This window comes from Ochotona princeps, chromosome 2 (genome assembly GCF_030435755.1).
Source record: "Ochotona princeps isolate mOchPri1 chromosome 2, mOchPri1.hap1, whole genome shotgun sequence".
NCBI classification, from domain to species: domain Eukaryota; kingdom Metazoa; phylum Chordata; class Mammalia; order Lagomorpha; family Ochotonidae; genus Ochotona; species Ochotona princeps.
In genome coordinates, this window is record NC_080833.1 from 37,190,634 (window position 1) to 37,197,653 (window position 7,020).

Consider the following 7,020-nt stretch of genomic DNA (forward strand, 5'->3'; position numbering starts at 1 on the left):
GATGAGGTCGTCCACTGATTGATATGGTCCATCATAAAGTCTCCGTTTGCCCCATTTTTCGCTGCTAACATGTAGCTGAGATGAATGATTGATCTGCTCTGTCTTCTGTCTTTTCTTGATTAGAGTTCTGAGTCCAGCAGTTCGATTGGGAGATCTCCAAAGAAACTTTGAGGTATTCCCAGACTAGTTTCTTGCATGTTCTAGCAAGCACAGGGCCCGGCACAGTCCATCACCCCGATCAGCTGGTGGTTTCAATTGCTGGGTTGGTTCTGTTTTCAGTCCTGAGTTGCACTGGAACCAATGGGTGTTGCAGTCCAGTCTGGTTCTGCCCAGCACGTACTCGGCCCTCACACTAACCAGTGGGAGCTGCAGCCTAGTTGGGGCGACCCACGATAACCCTCACCCGGCCCGCCACTGGTTTGCCAGTATGTGTAGCAGAAGACCAGTCTGTCCCCCATCTCATTTGGCTCTGGCACTTGTCAATGGGTATTAAAGCTTAGTTCTATCTAACCAACTCAACCATCCAGCCCTCATGGGTGTTGTTGAGTGCCTCTCTATCTAGCCATCCCAGCCCCCGTCCTAGTTTTCATGCCCTCCCACGGGACTAGTGACCCAAGAAGGGGGAACCCACTTTTTCCCTTCCAGGTCTCTCTCTGTCCCGGTTTATGCACTCTTTAGGTGGTTCTGTGATTTGACTTGACAGAATTAGTCCCCAGTGCCAGCTTCTGCGGCTATGCCCAAACATCCCTCACCCACTCTAATTTATGCTTGCACCAGCAGGAATAATCAGCACAGCCTGGCTTTTCCCTGATCTATTCCACATGCAGCGCAGAGGTGTTGTAGCCTTGCATAGTCTAGTCTGTCTCTATCCCAGCCCACGTTCTCCATTGGGAGTAGCTGTCCGGCGAGCGAACCAGCCCCTTAATCCCCCCACCAGTTCTGCCCCTCCCTTCCTTCCTGGATCTCACGTGTGCTGGTTGGGTGCTGCATTCATATCCAGTACAGGCAACCATGCCCTGGCATTCCATAATGTGTACTGGTTTTGTCGCGACCAAACCCGGCTCATCCCACACTCTGTTCTGGTGATCGGATTTGCCAGTGGGTGATATGGACTGATTGAGCCTGGTCTGCTCCTGACCCATGCTGAATGTGTGCCAGTGGGAAACTTTCCATGGCCTATTCTGGACTGTTTCCTATCATGCTTCTTGCGCTTACCTGCAGGGACTGTGTCCTGCCAGAGGAGTTGCCCAGGCTCCTCCATCAGAACCCTTCCCAATGCCAGATTTTGCACATGCCAGGGGTCCTTGAGCCAACCCAACTCAGTTCACGTCCTGTCCTAGCAGGAACAGTGGCTTTTCCTGGCTGGCTTTCACCCCATTCTGGTTCTTGTTGTTGGATGTTTCAGCCCGGCCATGGCTCGTCCATACCCACATACAGCTCACGCATGGCTCAGTAGGGGGTTCAGACCCAGCCTAGTCAGTCCCACATCTACCCTCTTGTTCTCCATGACACCAGATGGTGTTGGGGTCTGAACTGGCCTGGTGCATCCAATCCCAGCCCACACTAGTGCCTCGGGTGACTGCAACTGTTTCCTAGATAGAACGCAGCTCCAATTCTAGCACATACGCCCCTTGGTGGGAACCTCAACCTAGTTAGGGTGTCCCGTTACCTCCCCGATTGGGCTTGTTCCTATCTATAAATCATGCACCTGCCCGTGGTTGTTCTGAGGACCAGTAGGTGCAATAGCCTAGCTCGGTATGACCTGTGTTCCATGCTGGTTTCTAGTTTTGCTTGTAAACAAAGGTTTGCTCAATCCTGCCCAGTACATTACGTTCCATTACCAATGTACACATTTTGGAGCTACTATGCCCTGCTTGTCAGACCCCCAGATATGGGCGGCGTGTTCAACAGCGAGAGCTATGACTCGCCAGGGGAGCTTCCCAAGTACCTCCACTTGATCCACTCCCAAACCCAGTTTACATACATGCCATTGGTTTTTAGGCCAGTACCCGGTGTACTCTGGCCTCCCATTTGGCCTTGTATGAGCTGGTGAATGTTGCAGCCCGGCCCACCCCACAACCTATTCAGGATGCACATTTGGGTGCTGCTGCCTTGCCCAGTCCAGTCTATGGCGGATCCCTTTACCTGTGATTGATGGCAGGCTCCTTGGTCACACCTAGCTTAGTCCATAACCACCTAAAATTTAGGTTTACCAGTGGGGCTAAACTTTCTACAGGGTGTGGCCCACACATCCTGCACAGAGTCCACCCCAGGATAAGGTTCTAGAGTGCTAGTTAAAATTATGGACCTGCCTAATGTGACCAGTCTCCCAAACCAACATCATGTCAGGCAAAAAAACTATCCTGCTAGACAAGCCGGGGCTTATATTTGCATTATAGGTGTTCAAAGCTCAGCATTATTGAGTGATTAGAAGTTCTCCAAAAGAAGAGCCACTGGCGTTGGGAATCTTTAGGATTGACTCAGAACCCAGAAACAGTGGGGTCACCCTAGAGCTATCTAAGCAGCAATTCGGACATCCATTACCCCAGAGCTCCCCAGCCGGGTAGCCAGCAGGCAAAGCCTGGCACCACATGGCGCACTGGCCGCCCTGGGTGAGGCCGAGGACTCGTTCACTGCCTTGCGGCAGTGTCTTTGGCGTGAGCCCCCAGCATTGGGTCCGACCCTGCAGGGGCACCCCCCACAGCCGCCACACTGTGAGGAGCGGCAGTTGCCCCCGAATCCCAAGGCCCGAACCCCACCCAAACTCACCTAGCTGCCAGATGTTAGCAGCTGGGTAGAGCTAGGAATTTTAAGCCAGTTCCCAAGTTCCCTCATGGCGCACTTACCCAAGGAATGAGCTCTCTTGGGTCCTGGATGAGGCCGAGGACTCGTTCACTGCCTAGTGGCAGTGTCTTTGGCGTGAGCCCCCAGCATTGGGTCCGACCCGGCAGGGGCACCCCCCACAGCCGCCACACTGTGAGGAGCGGCAGTTGCCCCCGAATCCCAAGGCCCGATCCTAGAGTGTTTCAAGACAACATTGCTTTTATTTCTTTTAAATTCACCTTTTGTGCTCAGTAAAATTACCTGTCTGATCAGATGTTAAGTTACTGGAGTGAACAATGCATCCTTAGATAAATGTTTTTACAATCCTTTGCTTTTCATTTGAGGTCTCCAAGTCCTTAACTTCTAGGTTAGCACCTGCAAATGTGCAACAAATGTAGGTTGACCTCAACTTAAACATTTTTCAATTGACTTTTATTTCTACAAAAATAAGTACAATAGCAGGTACAGTCCAACTGGAGACTTTTTGATATATTTTAAAAGTCAAGCCAAGTGGGTTGGGCCAGGTTTGGTCGCAACAAAAACCAGTGCACAATATGGAATGCCAGGGTGAGATTGCCTGTACTGGATTTGAATGCAGCATTCAACCAACATGCATGAGAACCAGGAAGGGAGAGGGCAGAGCCAGCGGGGGGATTGAGGGGCTGGTCCCCTCACCAGACAGCTACTCCCACTGGAGAGCTTGGGCTGGGATGGGGACAGACCAGAATGGGCAGGGCTGCAACACCTGAGCACCGCATGTGGACTAGATCAGGGAAAAGCCAGGCTGGGATGATTATTCCTGCCGGTACAAGCATAAATTGGAGTGGGTGAAGGTTGTTTGGGCTTAGCTGCAGACAGCTGGCAGAAGCTGGCACTGGGGGCTAATTCTGTCAAGTCAAACCACAGAATCACCCAAGGAGTGCATAAACTGGGACTGAGAGACACAGGAGGAAGTGGAGGGTTCCCCCCTCTTGGGTCACTACTCCCGTGGGAGGGCATGAAAACTAGGATGGGGAATGGGGTGGCTAGACAGAGAGGCACTCAACAACATCCGTGAGGGCTGCATAGTTGAGTTGGTTGGAGGGAACTAAGCTTCAATACCCATTGACAGGTACGGGAGCCAAATGGGAAGCGGAACAGACTGGACTAGTCTGCTATACATACTGGCAGGCCAGGGTGGGGTGCCGGCCTGGTGGGGGTTATTGTGGATCGCCCCGACTGGGCTGCAGCCTCCACTGGTTTATGAAAGGATCGAGTACATGCTGGGCAGAACCAGACTGGACTGCAACACCCATTGGTTCCAGTGGAAATCAGGACTGAAAACAGAACCAACCCAGCAATTGAAACCACCAGCTGATCGTGGCGATGGACTGTGCCGGGCCCAGTGCTTACTAAAACATACAAAAATCTGATCTGGGAATACCTCAAAGTTTCTTTGGAGATCTCCCCAATCGAACTGCTGGACTCAGAACCCTAGCCAACAAAAGACAGAGGACAGAACAAATCAATTAACCACCTCAGCTATATGTTGGGCAGCGAAATACTGGGCAAATGAAGACTCTATGATGGACTGTGAAAATCAGTGGATTCTTCAATGACCTCATCTAGCTGGAAGTGGTGAGATTGGCAGCGATCCATAATTGGAGAACTATTAAAACCACTTGAGCAAGTATCTCAGAGCATGCCCCACTTCCGGGACTTGGGGCAGGTGGGAAACTGGGTGGGGCTTCTCCCTCAATATTCCCCTTTACCTCAGATACATGAAGGAAACAACATGGACATAAAAGTCTTACCCACTTCCCTATAGCCCCTGAACCTTTATACCGTAACTAACTATGTAAAGATTGTCAACAATAAAAAAAAAGAATTCAAGGAAAAAAAAAGTCAAGCCAAATATTTTAGAAAATACCAAGTGACTAGTTCTCTATGGATGCAGAAGTTAACTAGACACAGTGTGACCAACTAGGAGCTAGCTCCCTGTAGCTGCTTCTCTTTCCAGCTCTTCTGTCTGCTAAAATGAATCTAAAACACATTTTAAAATATCCCAAGTTTTAACGTGGTTGTGGTGGTTGAGAGCAATGCTGTATATCTGGCAATTTGGGGATTGAAAATAGAAGCAACTCTTGGGAAACCTCTTGTAATTATATCCCTTGAATCACAGAGGATCTGTTTTAATGGACAGGTTGATGTTACCCAAAAGACCACAGATCCTTACACCAGCCATTTACCAGATGTGCAGCTTGTTCCATGTTCTCTGTCATTCAGCTGAGTGCGTGCCCCAGATCAGTGTGCTATTTATTCACCTGAACTTTGGTTACTGTGAGGTCAAGCTTGTCTCTCTCGGGTCCTAAGTGCAGGGTCAGAGAAGTATCCTCACCTCCACGCAGACTGATGATGTTTATGGTGTTGATGTTGATCTTGACCTCCCATGTCAGGGCAAGTGGGAGAAGATTCGCAGTGCTCAGGACACGACCTTGGAGGTATATGAGCACATCAGTTTGATGACCCTGGACATAATCATGAAATGTGCTTTTAGCCAGGAGACCAACTGCCAGATAAACAGGTCAGTGACAGAAGAGCAAAAAGATCTATTTGTTTAACAGTATCTAGATCAACTACTAACATACTGTCCCATCTTTCTCTTCTAGCACCTGTGATCCTTGTGTAAAAGCAATGCTTGAAATGGGAAAAATAGTATTTCACCGTTTGTACAATTTCCTACATCACCATGACATAATTTTCAAATTCAGTCCTCAGGGATACCGCTTCCAGAAGTTAAGCCAAGTGCTGAATCAGTACACAGGTATTTCTTGGGTATGGGTTGTCCAAGTCCGTATACTGTTCTGACTATATTGTGGCTCTTGAGAGAGATAAACTTCACTGTGAATAGAGAATCCCTGTTCTTTTTTTTTGGTTATGTGATTTACTCACCTTGGAGGCAGAGAGAAAGAAAAACAGAAAGATGGAGATAAAGTGTTCATATACTGGTTCACTTCCCACAAATATCTGCACTGGAGTCTGGAGAGTGCAAAACCAGAAATAGAAAATCCAATCCAAGTCTCCCACATGGGTGGCAGGAACTCAACTATTGGAGTCCTCATCCCTGAATAGCAGTGTTCACATTACTAGGAAGATGGACTCAGGGGCCAGAAAGCCAGTCTCAAACTCAGACACCCCAAAGTGGAATGCAGATATCTCAACTGCTCTGTTGACTCTCTTCCCTGCTAAATCACACATTAGACCCAAAAGGTTTCATTTATTTGAGAGACAGACTTGACAGAGGCATAAAAAGATAGAGAGCTTCAATCTGCTGGTTCACTCTCTAAATGCTCTCAATAGTCAGTGCCTGGCCATGCTGAATCCAAGAGACAGAGACTCAATCCAGGTTTTCCATGTCAGGGAACCAAGTACTTGAACCATCACCCAGTGCTGCCCAGACTATACACTAGCAGGAAGCAGAAATAGGGGACAGGTCTGAGACTTAAATTCACATGTTCTGATATGAGATTTAGGCTTCCAAACTTGTGTCTTAATCACTAGCCCTAATGCCCACTCCCCAACCCAAAATTATTCTTCTTAAACAAATTTTTGAGTGGACACTGCTCAAATGAAGTACAATTTGAGTCCCTTTGGAGATTTTACTACATTATAGTAACAATTTTATCAGAACCTTTTGCTATACCGGTCCTTTGTTTACAAGTATTATTAGCATAATATGACAAGAGAGTATTTAAGATTTCAAAGGATATAGGACATGTGACTTTTTGCATCGTAATTGCAGTAATACTGACAAGCTAAAGATATGTAACATAGGAATGAAAAGGGATACAGAGTAAACGTGGACATGAATTCAATAAGTTAACTCAGCAATGCTTTTTACAGAACATAAATGCAAAACATGAAATAGATTAAGCTTTCTTAGAAATTCAACATTGTTTTTCATTAATGCCTCCATACAAAATACTTACCAAACAGTTCATTGATACTTTATCAGGACCAGTGCCTAGTGTAAGAAGTTGAGCCTGCACCTGTGTGGCTGGCATCCCATATGGGCACTATTAGAGTCTCAGCTGCTCCACTTCCAATCCAGCTTCCTGCTAATGTGTCTGGGAAACCAGTGGAGGTTGGCACAAGTCTTTAGGCCCTGGAACCATGTTGGAGACCCAGAAGAAGCTCATGGCTCCTAGATTTGGTCTA